Source organism: Pongo abelii, chromosome 10, assembly GCF_028885655.2.
Source record: "Pongo abelii isolate AG06213 chromosome 10, NHGRI_mPonAbe1-v2.0_pri, whole genome shotgun sequence".
Taxonomy (NCBI): Eukaryota; Metazoa; Chordata; class Mammalia; order Primates; family Hominidae; genus Pongo; species Pongo abelii.
Window position 1 is genome coordinate 5,324,218 of NC_071995.2, and position 22,515 is coordinate 5,346,732.

Here is a 22,515-nt window from a genome sequence, read left to right on the forward strand (position 1 = left end):
ATCTAGCAGACCCTATGCCAGTGTTGGAGAAAAATTCCTCCAAGGAAGAATTATTTTCCTGTCTTCCCACAGTACTTTTAAATAGCTATATTCTATCCTGTCTTCCCACAGTAATTTCATATAGCTATATTCTAGAAGGACATTGAGCATACTGGATTATACTTTTTTTTTTTTTTTTCTGAGGCAGAGTTTCTCTCCTGCTGCCCAGGCTAGAGTCCAGTGGTACGATCTTGGCTCATTGCAACCTCCGCCTCCCAGGTTCAAGCGATTCTCCCACCTCAGCCTCTTAAGTAGCTGGAATTTCAGGCACATGCCACCATACTGGGCTAATTTTTGTATTTTCAGTAAACCCGGAGGTTCACCATGTTTGGATTATACTTCTTTAAAAATGTGCTTGTTGTCCCTGTTACAGATGGACTGTGCAACAGTGAAAGCCATTCCTTACTTATTATCTTGGTGCTCCAGAACCTAATACAACTCTGCCTCTCACATGGTTAATAGGGAGTAAATGCACAGGAGGACATAGTCCAGATGGCAATCAAGGAAGACCCCACCCTCTTGCTTGTGGCACTGCTTTGCCCAAGTGTGGCACTGGAGCACAGAGACAGGTCTATGGGCTCCGGAGGCTCCTGGACCCCAAAGCTCTCTCCCCCTGCAAGCTCCACCTTTGAGGACCTACATTGCTTCTCTCATTTCCACCCATAGGGTAATCATCAAGAATGAAATGGCTTGGATCTGGTCTCTTCTCTTTGAGGAAGCAAGCAGGTATGTGCTTTTAGAGAACTGGAAGTTTTCAATAATTCCTCAGTCAACACAAAATCACAAACTATAACTCTCAGAGCTAGAGAGCACCCAAAATGGTCCTCGGGTCCAGAGCCCTGCCTTTGGGAAGATGAGCAATTCTTACAACCATTGCCATGCTATGAAATCCACAAAGTCACACCATCTTCCACAGGCATCATGTGCACACACATACATCCTGAGTAAGTATATGCGTGCACATGTGTGTATATGTGTATATGAACAGAGGCACTTAAGAAGATATGTATTCAGGCTATAGCTTCCCAACAAATATAAACAGAGTACAGTACACATTGCTGGAGAGTCTAATCAGATAACTAAACCAGACTATTGAAACGACCCTGCCACGGCTTTAAGAATTAAATAAGTGTAGACATAGGACAGTTGACCTTCATTTCATGACATAAGGAAGCTAACCAGAGAAATGGATTTGCTAATGACAACAAAATGCAGTGTAACCCTGTACTGAATGTTTCTCAGATCTTGCTTCTTCTTTCAAAATGGAAAGAAACCACCTTCTCTTGGGAAACAGTTAAAGGAGAGAGAAAGTAGAAATAGGCAGGCCTGAGTTCCAGGAAAACACACTTAATCATCAGGTGACCTTAGGCACATCACTTCCTCTCTCTGGGCCTCAGTAAAAAGGGCATAGAACTGAATGAAAGCAAAGGTCTTCCTCTCCTCTTACGTTTCATCCTCCTCCTTGTGGATTTTTTTCACCTCCTTGAAGACCCCAGAACTTTGGGAGTGCCATCCAAGATACAATGTGCGTTTCGTCATAGCTTCTCCTTCAAATGGTTAGTCCTTGGATTTACTAACTTCCTCAGCTTTCCCATTCCCTATCATTATGTAAAATCCTTCTTGTTTTTTTGTTTTGTTTTTTTTTTTTAGAGATGGAGTCTCGCTCTGTCGCCCAGGCTGGAGTGCAGTGGCGCGATCTCGGCTCACTGCAAGCTGCAAGCTCCGCCTCCCGGGTTCACGCCATTCTCCTGCCTCAGCCTCCGGAGTAGCTGACACTACAGGTGCCCGCCACCACACCTGGCTAATTTTTGGTGTTGTTGTTGTATTTTTAGTAGAGACGGGCTTTCACCATGTTAGCCAGGATGGTTTTGATCTCCTGACCTCGTGATCCACCCGCCTCGGCCTCCCAAAGTGCTGGGATTACAGGCGTGAGCCACTGCGTCCGACCATTTCTTGGCTCTTGAACCCACAGGCATGGAGGTGAGTCGGGCCATTGGAAGATTTCCTGTGGCTGATGGAGAATCCAACTCCAGGTTGCTCTTCTTTGAAGAGGCTTCCAGAAATGCTTAAGGTACATAGACCCCGGAGACTAAGGCATATCAACGGATTGTATTATTTTAATTAGTAACAAATGTATCTTACTATTTTGAGTAAATTGACTAAATATTTTATGTTTGTCAATCAAATGACAGAAATATACAATTCAATAATGGGATATTTTAGCTGGCAGGGACCTTAGAGATTTCTTAATACAACCTCTTGTTTTACAAAGAAGAAAAATTGAACTTAAAGAAAGAGAAGTGACTTGCCCAAGGCTAAATGAATTAATGGTATAGATTGAGTCAGGACCCAGTGTCCAGTGCCATATGCGAGAAATCACAACAGGAGCCCATCAGTGTGACTGAGAAGTTGAGTGGTAGGTGTCTGCTCTCTTTTCTAAATGTCCCTGGTGATCCATTTGGCCCAAACAGCCATAGAGCTGAATAGGGAGTTTGAAAAAAGGAGCAAAGAGTATCCTTGGCCTCTTGGTGCTCATTAATCTTCTTTATGCTCTAGATGACAGAAAGCTATTGACTATTGTGTCGCAGACCAGAGACCTAGATGCAGAAAGACAGAAAGGCATATGCAAGGTCAGGGCAGCAATACCTTCTCATGACTGGCACTTATTTATAAAACTCACCCATATCCTTCTAACCACCCTGAGGAATGAGTAGTATGACTCTGAGGCTGTTCATGGGGAAATTGAGGTTTGGAGGTTTAGGCAATGTAAACAATTGGCCCCAGCGGGATATGGAAGCAGAGTCCAGTTCTACATGAGTGAAAAGAAACGTACCTACAGGAACAGACACACACGGTGAGCCCACCTATGGGCTAGGTCAACCACAGGGCCTGGTATAAACTAGGAACCCAGTAGTTGAGGAACAAATTGAACAAGCAGAGGGGCTGCTGTGTTTGGCAGCCTTCTATGTGGGGCATGCCATGTACATCTGTCTGGAGCATGGATTAATCAGGCCTTAAGACACATAGTTGGCAACCAGCGAGTACTGTTTCACAGTACATGCTGACTGCTGCTGGAGTGTGTTCTCGGCACTGCAAATCTTGGAGCTTCTCAGATATTTCTTTTGTCTTTTTAAAAATTCATTGTGACACATGCCCACATGTTTTCTATGCTCAGTCTGAACCCATGCCATTTGTAAACCATCAGCTCACACACACACCCTGAGTTCCTGGGAGATGTGGTGCCTAACTCCATGGCAATCACAGCCCATGGAGATAAGCCAGAGATGGTGGGCTTTGCATTAAGAAAACTCAGTGATGCAACAACAACAACCCAATGTACAAACTCAGAAAATTTGGAGGTATTTTTTATTCTGTCAAAAAATTAGCTGCAATTTTTTCCCTGACATTAATATATGTCATGCAAGCTTCCACTTCCAAAAAACACTTAATATTTTGGGTGTATGCAGATGCTCCTGTATACTAACATAGAAAACATGTGACTCTCTGATATGAGAATCAGGGCACAGGTTTGGGAACTTCATAAGTTCAAGGCAATCATAATAAAACCATGTCATATGTTTAAAGTGCAATAGCATTTAGAAGCACTTTTATGTATTCCCTATATAGGAATAATAGCTGATATTTTTTGAGAACCTACTATGTTCCATTCTGTCTTACACATTTGTATTTATTTCTCTTAATTCTCACAACCACCATATGAGGTATATACTATTATAATCCCCGGGTTGAAATGTGGAAAGTGAGACACAGAGGTTTTAAGTAATTTATACAAAATCACACAGGTGGAAAACGAAAAGTCAGAATTCAAACCCATGGACCCAGGGCATGAAGCACAGCTCCAACCACCCTGAGAATGTGTTGGATTAACCCTATTCAACAGAGGAGGAAAACAAACCCAAGAAAGCAAGTAACTTTGTCAAGGCCACCTGACTAACTAGTGCTAGGCCTGGAACCCAAGTCTGTGACCTCAAAGCCAGCCTTCTTTCCATGAGGCGGCCCTTCCAGGAGCCCCCTGGGAGGGTGGCAGGGGTGAGCCCCTACTCTTTGTGCAGAGGGGTTTTAACTCTGCCTGCAGCAAGGGAGTCTCCACTGTCCCGGCAGTGTCAGGCACTTGGCCTCAGGCCCTCTGTTTGAGGTAGATGAGGAAGAAACAAAAAGCGACAATGGAGAAAATTGTGCTGCCTTTTGTCTCCAGCAGGCAGCTGGCAAAGCGCTGACCTTTAAGACTTCAAAAGAGGCATTTGCCAGTCACACATAGACTCCGCCTTTTGGAGCCTGGAAAAGGTTTACTGCTGCTCTTTGCCACTGCCCGGGTCCTGAGATGAGAAAGAGCCATGGCACCATTTACTTAATCCCGTTATGTGCCACGTGCTTCGCTAATCTCCTTAGGGCTTTGCACCCTCGTAATACTCTTTTGAAGTAGGTAGCACTGATATCACCTCCCTGTTGCAGAAGAAGAGATGGAGGGTCTGAGGGGGAAGTGACTTGCCCAGGGTCATCGAGCTGCACTGTGTGGTCTCTCAAAACTCAAGTGCAAACTGGAACTCCGGTTCTGCTCCCCTAATACGTTCATTCACAGCCTTCCCTATCTCAGGGGTGGCCTTTCTATCCTTGCAACTGCTCAGCATAAAAACCTTGGGGTCACCTTGACCTCATTCTTTCTCTCCCATTCCACATCCACTCTTACAGGAAATTTCATTGACTCTACCGCCAAAATACATCCATTCTGATATACCTCCCTGCTCACACTGCCACCTCCCTGGTCAAAGTTCCCATTACCCTGGGCCTGGAGTACCGAAAAAGTTCTAACTGGTCTCCCTGCTTTCACCATTGCTTCCCAATGTCCTATTTCCAATGCAGCCTCCAAAGCAATCTGTTCAGACAGAAGTTAGGTCAGGAGGCCCCCGCAACGATTCCTTACTTTCCTGGCAGGAAAGCCAAAGTCCTGACAATGGTCCACCTGACCCAAAGGACTCAGCCTCCCCCAAGACCTCTGACCTCCTTTCATTTCCCTTGTTACCTCCTGTCCACTCTATTCCACCACACCAACCTTCTTACCAAGACCTTGGCACCAGCTGTCCTCCCTGCGTGCAACGATCTCACCCCAGACACTTGCTGGGTTCATGCCCCCACTTCTTTCAAGTGTTTACTCAAATGTCACCTTCTTTGTAAGGCCTAACCTAGCAGCTTCCACTGAAAATTACAATCCTCTTCTGTGAAAGGCCCCAGGGTCTCCCACATCATTTAACTCTCAGCATCATGTAGCTTACTGTTGCCTTACTTATATTCAGACACTAAACACTCCACCAAAGACTCACCCAACAGAACTTAAGTCCTACAGGGAGGGGTGTTTATCTGTTTGATTCATTGCGGTACTCCCGATATCTACAACAATTCCTGGTACCTCGAAGGTACTCACAGAATAAGTAGAGTGAATGAATGAATGTAAGTCAAATGAATGAAGCAGTGAAGAAGGCCCTATTTCGACCCCAGGGAGAGGAGAAGCTGAAGGGGAAGCAGTACCAATATGTAGGGAGGTGACCTTAGACACAGTCCCCAGCACTGACCGCTCGGGCCCTGCTCCACCCCGTGGCACAGGCTCACCCTGGCTTCTCAGCAACTTCCAGGTCTGGGAGGCCTAAGGCCAAGGAGAACACGAGGTTCTGTGGGTGACACAGGTTCTTGAACATGTGAAGGCAGCAAGGTGAGCTCACACAGGTGCCAGCCAAGGCCAGGTCCTGCCCCGGCTGTGGATCCCAAAGTCCTCCCATTGTCAACTGGCAGCAAGTCAGAGGAACCAACATACAGGGCCTCGCAGCACTTGCTCTAGGAAAGGGATGCTATCCCGGGGACCAGAGCTTTCCTTAAGGCGCGTATGTAATCCCCTAGAGGGTGGGAGCCAGGCCAGGCTGACTGCCTTCACACATGCTAAGCAGTGCCCAAGTGCCAATCAGTATCACAAAAACAATTCTGAAAATTATTCCACGATTAATTTTACTACCTTTATTAATACATGCAAAGCAGGGATATTTACATTCCATCAAAAGTTTGCTGAGGGTTCCAAATTTTACTCTGTAATATAAATTCTGTAAAGCTATAGGGACCCCCTCTTTTACAAGTGGCTCCCAGAACTTCAGGAATGGCTTGGACAGTAGCTGTTCCTTTGCTCCAAGCCATTCAGACATAACTGAGACTGTTGGCAATCTCACCAGAGGCATCAAAGTCCCTGCCAAGAGCTCCTTTCCCAAACCCCTTCTGCATAGCTGTAAATTGACATGAGGAGTAATGTTTATTTTGGAGACTATCCAGTTTCAACCACTATTCACCTGAGAAGATAGGAAACAAACATGATTCCCATGGTGAACTGTGGTAAGAAGTATGCACCTTACTGATATGTTCTGGAGGTCCTGCTAAGGGAGACAGCTATGGAAAAATAGAAAGAGCCCTGGACCTGGAGCCAGGAGACAGGCATTTGGGTCCAGGTTGGGCCTCTTACTTGCTGTGTGTCCCCTTAGGCAACTTACTTCTTCTCTCTGAGCCTTAGTTTACTGGTCTAGAAAGGGAGATTTGTCATATATACCCTCTTCAGCTGCCTTGTTAGATTGCTCAGAAGTTTCCTGTAAATTACAAAGTTCTGTTACAACGTGAGGGTTTTTAAATGTTTTTAATAAAAATAGACCCAGCTCCATAAGGTGTTGGGAGGATGACATGTGGTGCTACAGAGGGGAAGGGAGGAGAAGTGAGCAGTGCCAGTGTTCACCAAGGCCTGGCACTAGACACTACTTGAAGGTACTTGCATTTGGGGCACCTCCCTCCCTCGGGCCCTGGCACTGCACTGGGGTATTATGTGGCCAGTAGAGATTAGTCATGATCTCCAGTTCCTTCTATCATCAAGGTTGCTAAAAGATTCACACCTCTTAACAATTCAGCTGGAATCACCCAGACACAGCCTAAGGCAGGTCTTGGCTTTGTTTTGGTGGCATCTCTCATTTATTTATCAGCTTCCCTAGGGAAGGAGCACGATGTTGTTTGGCACTGATGAGGAGAACAATGCAGCACATATTTATAGCTCTGCTCTCCCACCTGCAGGGGCTGCTTGTTTGGACTGTAGGAGCTTAGCTGAGCACCAAGCACCAGCAGGAATCAGAGAATGGTGGTTTCCATCCTCTGCGCACAGCAGCAAGGAAGGTACGTTAACCTTCAACTTAATTCCAAAGGTGCGTCATAAGCTATGGGCTGAGCCTGGCCCCTATGGGGACGAAGGGCCGCCCTAGGAAGGTGGAAGAGGGTCAAGCCCTGCCCTGCTCTCAAAAAAAGCCTGTAACTAAGTGCAAATGGGCTCTGCTCATCCAAATTCTGGCTTTGTCCTATATCAGTTACATGAACTTCCGCCAGACTCTGAAGCTCAATTGCTCATCTGAAAAACTATAGTAACAATAGTAAAGCCCACCACACAGGGCTTTGTGAGTTTTAAATATAACTATGTGGAAGCACCTGGCACACAATGAGTAGAGACGCGGTTAATGTTTATTGTTGAATCTTGTTAGAGTGAAAAGACAGCCACACGTGAAACAATTAAAGAACAATACCCGGCGGTCTACCTGCGATAAGGTGCTGAATTAAATATCACCAGGTGCCAACCTGTGTGGCACTGACAGCCGCCCTCAGCCCCCAGCCGAGCTAGAGGGCACTGACAATAGGGTGTCTGTCTGATTTCAGGGCAGGGGGAGGGCCTGCCACCCACTGTGGAGCCATTCTGTCTGGGCAGTGGAAAACTCCATCTTTACACGTGCCTGCCCTTGTCTACACCCTCTCAGCTGAGTCTGGGGTTGGACTTGTTTTTTGCAATTCACTTCAAGATTAAGTGCTTAGGATATAGACCTGTAGTACGTTTACACGAATACAAAATAGGTAAGGCACAAGGCCGCCCTCAAATAGCTCATAGAGCAATAGGAAGGCTGTGTGTGTGTGTGTGTACATGTGTTCAGCAGGTGTTTGTGGATATGAACACTATATATGTATGTGTATTTTATATGTAGAGAGAAAGAGACAGAGAATATAATAAGTCCTGTTTAATTGTTATAAACAAAACATTATAAAGTGTTTTAAAGCAACAAGAAGTTGGAAATCCAGGAGGTCTGCATGGTGGAGAGGGCATTTACACATGGTCTTGGGAGAGCTCTGGCTTGCATGTAGGACAAATATGGGCTCACCCTCTGCCTAAAAGATGCAGCCTTTCCTGTAGCATGCCCCAACACAAAATGGAAATGCCTATTCTGAAAAAGAGATAAAGCATTATGTCTTGTGACAGACACCAACTCCTGAAGTTCAGTTTCAGGCACAGGAAGAGAAAAAAGGAAATGTGAAACAAGCAAACAAGAAGAGAGTGACTTTGGAGGGTGGTTCAACCAGAAATCAAGGCAAGGAGCTTGATGGCTCCCCCAGGGGAAGGGCAGGTAGAGGGGGAAGGGGTGGGAAGCGAGGGACATGCCCAGGCAGGGGACGGCCCAGTGGAGTTGAAGCCTAAGATGGGGACCCATGCATGGAGAATCTTGTGTTGTTGGGGGAGCCTTTGGGCTTAATTTTGTCTCTGACCACGGAAGCGAGGATCAGAAAAGTGCTTGGAGAAGACTTTCTTCCCAGCATGAAGGAAGCAATAGAGTGAATAGATATGGAAGAGAAAATCCCTGCGGTTGCTCTGGAGTCAAGGCAAGAGGTGATGGCCGCTGGAATAGAAAAGAGACAATGAGATGTCATCCGCAGCTAGACTTGACCTGGCTTGGCAAGGGTTTGGATGTGCAGTGAAGGGAGGGCCAGCCTCCTCCTGTGCACTGGGATCACAGCCCCACCAGCCCCCTCCCTCCTCACCCTGCCAAATTCCCTGGAGAACGGGAGGCACCTGCCACCTCTGCTTCCTCCCGCCCACTCTCTCCCTCACATCCGGCAGTGCCCCACCCCACTCCTTTGCCCAGAAAGGGCTCTCTTGAAGGTCACCAAGGCCCTCCATGGCCAAGTCCAGCAACCTCTTTCCAGCCCCATTTTCTACACAGAATTTGATACTGTTGACCTTTTCCTCTTTGCCATTCATCCCTCTTGGCTTCTACAGCAAGACACTCTCGTGGTTCATGCCTTCTTTCTCACCCTTTCTCTGTGTCCATATTTTCTTCCTTTTGCTCCCCCAGCACAGCAATTTTCCAGAGAATCTGTTTTTTCCTTTCTCTGTACTCTCTTGCATAGTAACACCTCGTGTCTCTCACCACAGTGTCAACTACTGCATTTCCCTAGTTGGTGTGAAATCCACATTCCCAGTACAGGAGCCTAACTTTACAGTCCTGTGGGACTTTGCCTTTGTATATCCTGGATGACTTCAAACTCAATATGGCTTTCCTTCCAGGTCACTGCCTCTCCTTTCCCTGCTTTTGTTGCTAGACTGCCGTTCCCCTAGGCACCTATGCTCAACATTCCAGAGACATTTTAAATGCTTCTCTTCTCTCACTGTTCCTATCTACCATCCTCTTTAGTCTTTCTACCCCTGGATCTGACATCCATGGTTTCTATCCTCGCCCCAGCTCCAGCCCTACCTAGATCATCGTCAGGGCATAGCAATTGCCTCTGGGGACTCTCTGTCCAGTCTTTCATCATGAGCCATCCTGCATATGACCACCAAATCAATCTTCCTAATTATCGCTTGTGTTATACAAACTCTTTTCAGCATGTATTAAGTCCCTGTCACTAAAATGATTTCTTGGAAAAGAAAAATTAAGACGTACATATACTAGTTGAACAGACACACTTGAAAACCAATTATGATCAAAAAATAATGTGAGACAATAATACACATGTAAACACCCAGCTGTTAAGAGCATAAAGGAAGGAATTAGTAACTACCCAGGTCACGTGGGGGAAGTTTCAGAAGAGCTGACTTTTAAACTGGTTCTTTAAGGAGATACATAGGGGCTTAAAAAATAAAGAAAGAGGAAGAAAGTTGCATTCAACAGAAAGGGAATAGCAAGGACAGACGAAGGGGCATGAGGGTGCATGGCTTGCAAGAGGAATGGCAGCTGATGAGGTGTCCATGGTATACTGTCCATGGCTGGGGAGATGCTGGTGAGGTAGACCGTGGCCTTATATGTCACATTGAGGAATAATGGCTTTTTCTTATATGCAATGGAGAGTTGAAAAGGCTTACCAGCAGAGGATGCTATGGTAGTTTAGCCATGGGCGAAAAGAAGACCAGGAGTAGATCGTGGTCCAGTCTGGAGGAGCAGCAAGAGGCAGATGAAGGTGAACACCAAATCCTATTATGGAGTAAGTGGACCAAGTGTCAAAGTGAGGTTGGTGAACAGGTCACACCTGACCCTGAAGGTGCCAGGGACCCTACAGCAGATGCCTGAGGTCAAGTCCAGAGAAACGGTGAAGTCAGGATCCAAAGGCAGCAAGAACGGTTATGGCGATGAGGAAGTACCCATGACATGCAGGAGAGCGGGCTAAATTAACTCCAGCGACACTGTTCTCTCAGCAGCAGATCTGCGTCTAAGGGGCTGGTGCTTCCATTATACAGATGTGATATTCCAGAGTGAGTCACAGTGTGGGCTGGGATGCGTCAGATTGCTCTTCAGCCCGTTACTCTGGCAACAGGGTGGAGAACACACTAAAAGAGAAAGCAGGGAGCCAGGGAAGTCAGGAGGCTTGTCCCATAGTCTTGGTTGGGGATAATAGGGCCACATGGACAGAGATGATGGGATGGAATTGAATAGTCTTCAGGAATCCACAAGACTTAGTGACCTCCAGCACTTGGAGCCAGAGAGAGAAATAATCCAGGGCAATCATTTTATCACTTTGATTATGTCACTTATTTGCTCAAAGTACTCTTAAAAGTACCCATTTTCTAGAAATATTCCCAAAATATGGGGCATAGAAGATTTTAAATAACATACAGACATAGCACTGAATTAACCTTGACTCTCATTGTCAGCAAACTGCCTATTGGATTCTCTTTTGATATTTCTGATATAATCACCGGGAGAAACTATAAAATCCTGGTATGTTCGTAGCTCCTCTTTAACTCTTTTTTTCTTGAGGTTTTATTTTATTTTATGTTATTTTATACTTTAAGTTCTAGGGTACATGTGCACAACGTGCAGGTTTGTTGCATATGTATACATGTGCCATGTTGGTGTGCTGCACTCGTTAACTCGTCGTTTGCATTAGGTATATCTCCTAATGCTATCCCTCCTCCCTCCCCCCACCCCACGACAGGCCCTGGAGTGTGATGTTCCCTACACTGTGTCCAAGTGTTCTCATTGTTCAATTCCCACCTATGAGTGAGAACATGCGGTGTTTGGTTTTCTGTCCTTGTGATAGTTTGCTGAGAATGATGGTTTCCAGCTTCATCCATGTACCTACAAAGGACATGAACTCATCCTTTTTATGGCTGCATAGTATTCCATGGTGTATATGTGCCACCATGGAACATATATGATCCAGTCTATCATTGGTGGACATTTGGGTTGGTTCCAAGTCTTTGCTATTGCGAATAGTGCCTCAATAAACATACGTGTGCATGTGTCTTTATAGCAGCATGATTTATAATCCTTTGAGTATATGCCCAGTAATGGGATGGCTGGTTCAAATGGTATCTCTAGTTCTAGATCCTCGAGGAATCACAACACTGTCTTCCACAATGGTTGAACTAGTTTACAATACCACCAACAGTGTAAAAGCATTCCTATTTCTCCACATCCTCTCCGGCATCTGTTGTTTCCTGACTTTTTAATGATCACCATTCTAACTGGTGTGAGATAGTATCTCATTGTGGTTTTGATTTGCATTTCTCTGATGGCCAGTGATGATGAGCATTTTTTCATGTGTCTTTTTGGCTGCATAAATGTCTCCTCTTTAACTCTTGTCAACATCCTTTCCAACAATAGAAGAGCAAGCCCATAGCTTCCTACAAGCCATGGTATCTACCCACAACTTCAACTCATTGTTCATCACCTAAACATTTTTCTTTCTTTTTTAAGATTAGATTTCTAAAATTTCTTATAAGTGTTTTGGATTTGTTCTTTTTACTTGTTAGAGATGTTTTAGAGGCATTCCCTTTACAGACAAGAAGATGATAAAGACATGTTTATTATTGCAATTGTTCATTCAGCAGAGCACTAGCAGTCCTGATCAATGGATGAGTGACAAGAAAAGGAAAGGAGACACAAGAATCAGAAGGAAAGAGAAAAATCATAATAGATAAAATGATAATTCACATAGGCCAAGAAAATCAACAAACTACTATAACAGCAATAACCAACCAGAAAATGTCTTAGAAAATCGCATTTTCAAGATAATAAACTCACAGAGAATCTGAAAATGCAAATATCATTGAAAATGGGAATTAATAATTTTAAATCAACTAGAAATTAAGTTTAAAAATACACATGACCTATGTGGAGAGAAATGACAAAATAACTGATCGGATATAAGAGAATACCTAGAGAACTGCACTGCATTCATGAATGAGAAAACACGTAATAATTCCAACTCTTCCCACAGTAATATATAAAGTTTAGACCATTTTAATGTAAATCCTTGCTGAATCAGATAAAGCTGAATCAGATAAAATTTATGTAGAACAATAAAGGTCTTTGAAAAGATCATGTATTTTGAAAAAGAAGAACAAAAATACGATGCTTTTTTTAGCTATCAGATAGTACAACATGTTACAAAGACCAAGTAAAACCAGCACACTAGTATAAGAACACAGATATAGCAATTACACAGAACAGAGGATTCAGAAGCAGAACTCATATATATAAAGAAGCCTGGTTCATCATGGAAGAGAGCTCACAAATCAATAGCAAAGCAAAACTATGAAACTATTAGAAGAAAATTTGGAAACTATCTCTGTGTTCTTGTATTGGATAAAGACTTTTTAAGCAAAATGCAAAAGAATATAGCATAAAGGAGAAAAACTCTTCTGGATCTGGCCACACAAAAATGAAATATTTTGTTCTGCAAAGCTCTCTACACTAATTTAACAGTTACCAGGCGAGGAAGTATATTGCAAAACACATAACTGATTGTAATCTAGAATATAAGGAAAGGTATGCAAGAAACAGACAGAAAACCGAAGTGAAAAATAAGTCAAGAAAATACACGGGCAATTAATTGAAGGTAAAAGCTGACAAAATAACACAACTTTATTACTAATTAGGAAAACATGAAATCAAACAATAATTTGAGATATCTGTTTACATCTTGAAAACTGGCAAAAATAAGAAAATAAATCAAGTATTGAGATAATAGCAAGTACTAAAAAAATAGAAGCTCTCACACCTCTGTAGGTAGGAGGGTAAGCCAGTGCAGCTATTTTTGATACAAAATGTACAGTATTTGGTCAAGTTTCCAGGTACCCAATGCCCAGCAATTTTCCTCTGGGTATAAACCCCACAGAGACTCTCAAACAGACGTACAAAAAGACACGCACCCAAAACTTTAATAGTAAAGGGTTGGAAATAACCTATATATTCCCCCCAAAAGGAACATTAAAGTCTTTGCTCAGATGCCTTTCTCGGTGTCTCCTATCCTGATCACTTTCACAGCAGTTGTAGTTTGACTCTCACCCCAGTACTCCTGATCTCCCATCAGTTGTAGTTTGACTCTCACCCCAGTACTCCTGATCTCCCATCCCTGCTCTGTTTTTCTCCATAGCATTTTCCACCATCTAACTCAACGTATACGGTGTCTTATGTATTTATTTTGTCTGTGATCTGTTTCTCCTCTTTAGATTTGTAGCCACATAAAGGCAGGGTTTTAAGTTCTTTCTTCACAGCTGAACTCCTAGGATTTCCAAAATTAACCCACAGCACTGATGTGGAATTCTAAAGGCCTATTTTAGAATTTCTCCAAAAAGAATCCCTGAAGCCAACCAGTCAGAGCTGTGGCTTTATTGGATAGAATTTCACCTGTAATATCTGCTTAACTGCCTTCTATATGGCAGGAGAAGAGAGAATTTGACCCGGCCGTGAGATCAACACTCACCTCCTGTCAAAGATCCACAAGTGCTGCTCCAGGGGCTTCTCAGGTGGTTCTTCCAGGTCTGCCCCTTCCCAGGTGTCAAGCTGGAGAGAAAGTCAGGGTTCTGGCCTCCTGGCCTTGTTACCTTTCCATGCTGACTGGCCCCTGCTTTCCTACTTCCAGTCTATACTTTGCCCTCCAGCTCACTAGACAACTTAGTTTGTGAAGTATGCCCTCCCTCTCTTCACCTGTTGAATTTCTATGTATTTTTCAAAGCCCACCTTTTCTGCATATTTTATTAAGCTAATTAAATACAATCAGATATAATCAGATTAACTTATCTATAGGGACAGAGAGAGACTGGAGACCAATCTTCTGCTGTACTCTCCGAACTACATGGACTTCAGTTACAACGGCTCTTAACCATCCATTAATATATTTTTTTTGAGGAAGATGTTGATCTCAGTCTGGCCTCTTACTCCTGAAAATGATTCTGTGTCACCTATCCAATTATCAATTTGTTTGTGCTTTAGAAATGAACACATAGGACCTTTGGCAAGACATAATCAACAAATCTTCATTGAATGACATGCTAGAATCAGAAGAGATAGTAGAGATCTTACTGGCACTGGGTCCTGCTATGAAAACATGTAAGTTTAGTGAAGGATACAAGATCTCTAACACAAATAGCAATAAACGATATGAAAGCATCCAACTGACCACTACATTTTTTGGCAAAAGTTCAGAGATAAGGGCTTGAAATGGCCAAGACATTTTTGTTGCTTTTTTTTTTTTTTTTTTTTAAGATCATTAGGCTCAATCAATTAGCAACATAATGGGAAAACACTTAATCCGGGTCCTAGCACAAGCAATAACTTACAGGCAGGCATGAACGTGGGTAACAGGGAGTTTGCAGAGCATATTAATGCATGGCCCCTCACATACTCACATGCCAGTGCCCCCTTCCTCATCCCCATCCTCTCCTAGACTTCCCCACTAAGAAGCATTTCACCCTCCTGGATGACTTTCGGAATTTACATGCACTGGGTGGGGGAAATTTGAAAGGATTGCTAATGTGGAAAGAGTCTGGAAGGTAGAAAGGTAAAAGACGACTTAAATAAATCAGAGAAGAGAGAATGAGAGGCTGGCGAAAAAGAAGAAGTGGGAGAGAGACTGGGGAGAACCTGAATAGGCTGATGCAGAATTTTCAGGAGGTTGGAAATAGAGTCTATGTGTCTTTGGAGGCAGCTATAAAGTCTTAAAAGAGTGATGTGAAAAATACATTGCTTAAATTTTTGTTTTGAGAGTGAATATGATTTTACTTTAGACTTTGCAAAGAAGTCAGTAAAGATTAGTATACTTTACAAAAAATGTTTTGGTTGTTGAACAGTGTTTTTGGTGAATAGGAGTATTATTTTGGCTGGGCTTTTATTTAATCAATATAAGAAAAATGTGCTTTCTAATTTTCATGCATGGTTTAGATTGTGGGGCAGAAAGTAAATCAGCCAGGTTAAAAGAGGGCGAATATTTGGGGCAGTGGGGAACAAGACTATTTAGAAAAGAGGGAAAATTAAGATGGGCTTGGGAAACCAGACCAGACAGTTAATTTTCAAATTCAACCTAATGCAAAATGAGAGAAAAATAAAAATACTTTCTAAAGCTGAACACAAGTGGCCTTCTGGTTCATAACTAAATTGAATCCTTTCAGCATCCTGTTTCTAGAATAAGTAGTGGTGAATTGACTCCAGCTTGGTTTTAAAACTAGCCCTCTTATTTCCATGTTTTTCATTACAAAAACTGGGTTTGAAGAGTATCATAGACTAAATAATGACCCCAAAATTCAGAGGTTGAAGTCATAGTTCCTAATGTGCATGTATTTGAAGATAGAGCCTTTATGGAGGTAATTAAGGTTAAATGAGGTCGTAGGGTGGGGCCCTAATCTAATAGGACAGGTATCTCTATAGGACGAGGAGACACCAGGAGTGCACCGGCACTGAGAAAAGGCCATGTGAGGACATAGAGAAGGTGGCTTCTGTAAGCTGAGGGGGACCGACCCCCACATAACCCTGCCACCACTTAATGTTAGGCTTCTAGCCCCTAGAACCGTGAGAAAATACATATCTGTTGTTGATGCCACCCAGTCTGTAGCATATTATTATGGCAACCTGAACAAACTAATTCAAAGACCATCTGTAACTGACAGAAAAATACCAAAGATGGTTCTAACTAATGATTTCACTTAATTTTCAGTTCATCTTAGTAAAGACCACCATGTCAAATATATGCCGGTCCAATGCAAATTAGTGTTTGGATCTGAAAAACCTGTGCTTTGCTGCACTCTCCTCCATACCCTTATAATAAATGGAACTAAATCAATCTTCTCTATTTTTCAGATACATTGTTGTTTATTTGCACTCCTGTGCCCTTACAGGCCACTTACTCTTTCTCTCTCTCTGTGACCTCAGGTAAGACCCTTTATTTCTTCCAATGCAAAGCTTTTTGACAAAACTGTAATGTTGATTTGGAGTCAGGGTACAAGGCGGGATTCCAAAGTAATAAACAATAATCACTTTGAACAAGAACTTCACAAATTAGGGTGGCAGACAGTGGCACACACTTGTGCAAACTAGAATCGCAACAAAGACATTTATAAATATGTACAGCCTTACCTGTTCCTCCCCACGTCACTCCCACCTCCTAGTAAAATCCAAGGAAGATGAGGGCTGGGTTGGACGTGCGAATATCCATACAGAAAGCTTGAGCAGAAAGCTGCAATCAAAAGCTCATTTACTATTATGAGTTGTCTTCAGCATCTGAAAGGATTAGCATTTTGCACTAAGGTCAAGTTGCTCTTGTGTGAGAGATCGCCTTATATTTGGGTTCAGGCTCAGAAAAGAGATTTACACGGGCACCACTAGGCTGGGTGGGGTTGGTGCCAATGATTTTAATTAATTCATCTGGGAACCTAGAAGATCATAAAGAGTCATTTAAGGAGTATTTGAGGTGGCATTTGACAGCACCAACTCTTTATGAATGAGGAAACTGAAGTCCATGAAAGAGAAGTGCCTAAGGTCCCCCTGATCACACATGAGGGAGCTGGCACTGCAGACTGGTAGCCACATTCCTTCTGCCACCCACGGAAGCCACATTCCTTCCATACCCATTATGCACAGAGCAGTGCCACTTAATGGGAGACATGGAATGCTTCGTGGCGCTGATGAGTGAGAGATATTTCTTGGGAATTACAAGCTCTAATTTGTGCCTCCTAATCATGCATTAAGTAGTTTTACTTAAGGTGTATTTAATGAGCACTTGACAGGTGCAAATCAGAAGCAGTGGGATGGGGAGGAGCAGAGATTAGATACGAAGATGATCAGTGTGGTTCCTGCCCTCCAAGGAACATCCAGACTAGTTGGGAAGACAGACAGCTTTCCAGATAGCACAGGGGGCATAAGATAGCACAGGGGGCATATGAAAGGAAGAGCGAGGGTAAGAACTGAGGAGGGCTTTCCAATGAATGGAGTAGCCAGAGGTGCAGTGAGGGTGTGAACACGCAGTTTTAAAAAGCCCATCCTGTCAGTTTGTAAATTAGTTTAGAGTACTTCTAGGTCTATCCAAATATACACATAATGGCCGATTGGCCATGATTAATTATACTATATGCTTAGGTGGGGAGAGAGGTTTAAGAAGAGGAGAGAATAGAGTGATGGTATTGAGCCAAGAACTGTGTCGATAGCTTGCACAATGGGTAGGGTTGATGAAGGAAGGCTTCCTAGAGAAAGGTGGCCATTTACTACAATTCCAAGAAGGGGGATGAAGCTATTTGGTTGGCACTACATAAAGAGCCCACCTTTGGTTTTATGGCTCCCAGAATCGGGCCCAGCCATCAAAAGCCCAATGTGTGTTTGTATTTTTTCCTGCCCCAGGAAGACTGTGGTACTAGTGCCTGGGGAGCAGGCTGCTAGGAGAGGTTTGGTAGGCGTGCCCTGGGTTAAGGTGAAGAATAGCATCCTCTTCCTTCTGTTCTTGCTTTCAAGCTGTATGGACTCAGCTACTTTACAAGATATGGAAGACAGCTAGAAGGAGACAACCCAGCCCAGGAAGGCAGGTTGGATTCAAAGGCGTTATGCACGATAGGAAGCAGTATTATATAAACCTGCTCTGACCCACTCTTGCCAAGAGGGATTTTACAAATAGAAAACATTTTTTTGTGGAAGGCTCCAGAGGGAGACTGAAAAGTAAGCCTCAGCTGACTGGGGTCAGAAAATCCCCAGCAATTGTCAGGACATGTAGGTGACTCCTCAAATGGGCTGAGCAGTGGGAGGAGTACTAGGGGAGAGGAGGAAGGGGAGGTGGCTAGAAGCAAAGGCATCCCTTTTATTTTTTTCAATCAGAACCGGAGTGCTTATGGATCAGAGACTCCATTTGTCTGTCAGCCTCTTTTTCCAAAAGAGAGAGCCTGGTTAGATTATCTCTCTGGCCAGGTTCTCCATGAAACAGGCTCTCAGATGGACATTTGTGTTCTATAAGTTTAACGGGGAGTGAGGGGAGCAGAACTGAACAGAGAGAAGTTGAACGGTGAAATAGTAGCATCAGAGGCTCCAGCCAGTCCAGCAGGGCACTCTGCAGTTGGGACGAGTTTTCAGGGATGTGTGAACATGGGCAAAGAGCAAGCCTTTGTGCCCTTCCGCTAACCAAGCATTGGATGCAGCCTGTGCCCCGGGGTCCGGGTAACCCTGGGCAGGCTCTCCCCTGGGGTCTGGGTAACCCTGGGCAGGCTGTCCTCCAGGGTCCAGGTAACCCTGGGCAGGGCAGCTCCAGGGCTTTCTCCCTTCAGTCAAGAGCAAGGTCCAGCGAAGGACTGGGCTGTGAACCACCAGTAGCCAATACTCCACCCCTCACCTCAGTTCTGAAGGGGGCATCTGGGCTTCAGGAAATCGGGGCTGGAGTCCTAGACTGACACTTAGTAGCTATGTGGCTCTGTAGAAGTCACTTCCCCTACCTGGGCCACCACTTTCTCATCTGTAAATGAGAGTTGGACTGAATAATGTTCAATATCTCTTCTGACTCTGAGGCTCTTGGATCTTAACGGTTGCAGGATATGTATTGGCAGCAATAACCATCCTTCCCTAATTTCTATATTCGTCTTTTGTCATCCACATTTCCATGCAATTTTGTCTGAAACCTTTCATGGCCTCTCCATCTGTCCTTCATCTCCAAATTAATCATAAGTGAAAAGTAGAGTGCTAAGTACTGTGGAGGGCTAGAGAAAAGAATATATAATCCAAGGGCTGTGCTGTCCCGAGACAGATGATCTTCAACTGGGAGACTAATATAATGCCCAAAATAATTGGTGGATGCAGGATGGGAAACTGGGTAATAGCAATGTGCAAATCATTATACAAGAGTGAGAGCTGGAGGCAAAAACAAGAAGAAAGTCATTGAAGAGGGAGTTTTTAGAAAGAGGGTTGCCGAAGACTAACTCTAAGAACATGCATGTTGGGGAAGGCACACCTTGACATTTACAGGGCCGGAGGCAGGAGTGCCTGTGGAGGCCCACAGGCTGTCTAACTGTTTAAAAGTTAAAATCAAGATAACACATAGTTAGATTAAAAAGGTTCAATCCTCCCTTCCTAAGGCCAAAAAGAAAAAATACGAGTACCTACTGTTTTTGTGTGACTGAAATACCAAAGATGACTCAATTGAATTTAATTATTATTGTACATTCTGGAATGTTCTGGCAATGAACTGGCAATATTTAGATGAGTAATAAAATAAAAACAATGATTCACACACAATAATATGCATTACTATTAATATTTAACAAAACATACATAATTCATAAAAAACTATATTTTTATTCCATAACAGTGATTCACACATAATAATATGCATTATTATTATTTAACAAAACATACATAATTCATAAAAAACTATATTTTATTCTATAACAGTGATTCACACATAATAATATGCACTATTATTAATATTTAACAAAACATACATAATTCATAGAAACTATATTTTCATTCCATAACGGTTGTTTTTAAATTTTTTATTGCCTTTCTTTCAGCAAAATTGCTAATTATGTTCTTACAATCAAGATTTGTACTTAATTTGTGTTTTACTCATAGTGCAAATTACACAACACTTCTTGAGTCATTTTAGTTTCAGGACACTTATTAACTTAAATTTAAAGGAACTATGTTTTATAGATGTACTATCAATTATAATGTTAATAAAATGTTCTTCAGATAGTACTTATATTTGGAACTTTATATACCCTCTTCAAATATTATAATGAAATGGCATGTGATAAACTATTATTATAAACTATAATACAAAATATTTTAATTTTATCATTGTGGCTTATATTATAATGCCATCATCACTATACAGATCTTTACAGTAATGTTATACTTCACATGTGCTATGTCTAGGCCTACAGATACACAAATTTAAGGGTAATATAAAGTGTTTGCAATTGCAAAAAATAAATCCTCAGTTTCCAAGTACAACTGTTGGGAATGTCATGCTCTTTTATGAGCATTGGTGGAACAAAGAATTGGAACATGAAGATAAACAATAGTACAAATTTTTGACATTATTGAGAAACAACATCTCATTATGCAAGTGTCTATTACATTCAGGCCAGCATGGCCTACTTGGCAGGCTGAGGCAGGAGAATCACTTGGGCCCAGGAGTTAGCATCCAGCCTGTGCAACCTAGAGAGATACCATCTCTACAAAGAAAGAAAATTTATTACATTCCAACTGAGAAGAAGGATATTATCATTGATTTGTCTTTTCTTTTACCCAGCAGTTTCCACTGGTTTACTTCTCCCCACCTCTAAAGCAGTGTTGCTGTCTAATATTGGCATGACCCACAGAATTTTACCCCAGTTGGACATACTTGCCTTTCAGCCAGAGATGGAGAAGAAAAGTGTTTTCCTGAAGCCTAAACAACGTTGATCCCCATAGACAATTATAGGGTTACCATTTATGTTCAGCCAGTGCTAAAAACAAGTGGAAGAGATACCCAAATATTCTGTAATACATTGATTTATCCTGTGTTTATGATACTTAGAGCTCTCTAAAGCACAGGGCCTAGCACAAGAGCTCTTCTGTCCCATGTCTAATGGCAATGCTGTATGAGCATATGAGGAGGACATAAATGAAAAGATAACAACATAAACTTCCTCAGGGAATCTTCTAATTTAAGAGACACAGCTCTGTAACAAATGAAAACTACAGCCTTCGAAGTGTTCTCTCTGTGTCCACTTTTTCCTGGCTTTAAACTCCCCTCTCCATTATAATCAGTTATCTCTGTAAAGAATAGGTCTAAAGTCACAGCTTGATTTAAAACCCATTGATATGGAAAAAAAAAAAAAAAGAAAGAAACAAAAGAAAAGAAAAAAAAAGACCCACTGTTAGCTTCTTGCTGTTTTCAGGGCAATGCTCCAAACGCTTATCATGACTTACAAGGCCATCTGTGTCCTGGCCCCTATATAACTTTCCAGCTTTATCTCTGAACCTCCTCTGCCCAGCACTTTATGGTCCAAGCATCACAGCAGATTTCTTTTTTCTCCTTGAATATGATGTGTGCTCTCAGTACGGGGCCTTCATATGCAAGCTATTCCTCTGGCCCAGCACTTTTCTCCTCATACCCTTCAGTTGAGTCTCAGCCTGGGGACCCTTTCTGAGCTCATCCCCTTGTGAAAGGTGCCACATCGTGCTACCTCTGTGAAGGTTAGTTATTACTTAGCTGTCTGTCCTGCAAACTATACTGTATCTTCCCTGAGCATGTTCCCAGTGCCACGTACAGACAGATACTTAACAATGAACCACTGAATGAATAAGGTTCAAAGACATTGATACCTGAGAAAATTGTGTCAGAGTTCTGAGGCCAGGAGCCCTGAGACGCTGGGAAGAAGTTTGTGACTATTAGGCAAAGCCCAGGGGTTAGGCATTTGTGTTCAAGCTCACATTAGAAAGTACCTGGGCTTATGACAGTATGGAAAGGTTGCAGACGTAGACATACAAGACCTGCATTGAAGTCCCAATTCTGCTAATTCATAGCTGTGTAACCTTGGTCTAGTAAACTCCTTGAGTGTCTATTTTTCATTGGTGAAAGGAACAATATATGTTCTACCTAACTTTCAGGGTTATGGTACCAAGTAAAGAAAAAAGATTTATGCAAAATCCTATTGTAAAGTGTAAAAGGCAATATAAAATTTACAGACTGGGCATGGTGGCTCATGCCTGTAATCCCAGCACTTTGGGAGGCCAAGATAGGTGGATCACTTGAGGCTAGGAGTTCGAGACCAGCCTGGCCAACATGGTGGAACCCTGTCTTTACTAAAAACACACAAAAAAATTAGGCAGGCATGGTGGTGCATGCCTGTAATTCCCGCTACTTGGGAGGCTGAGGCACAAGAATCCTTCA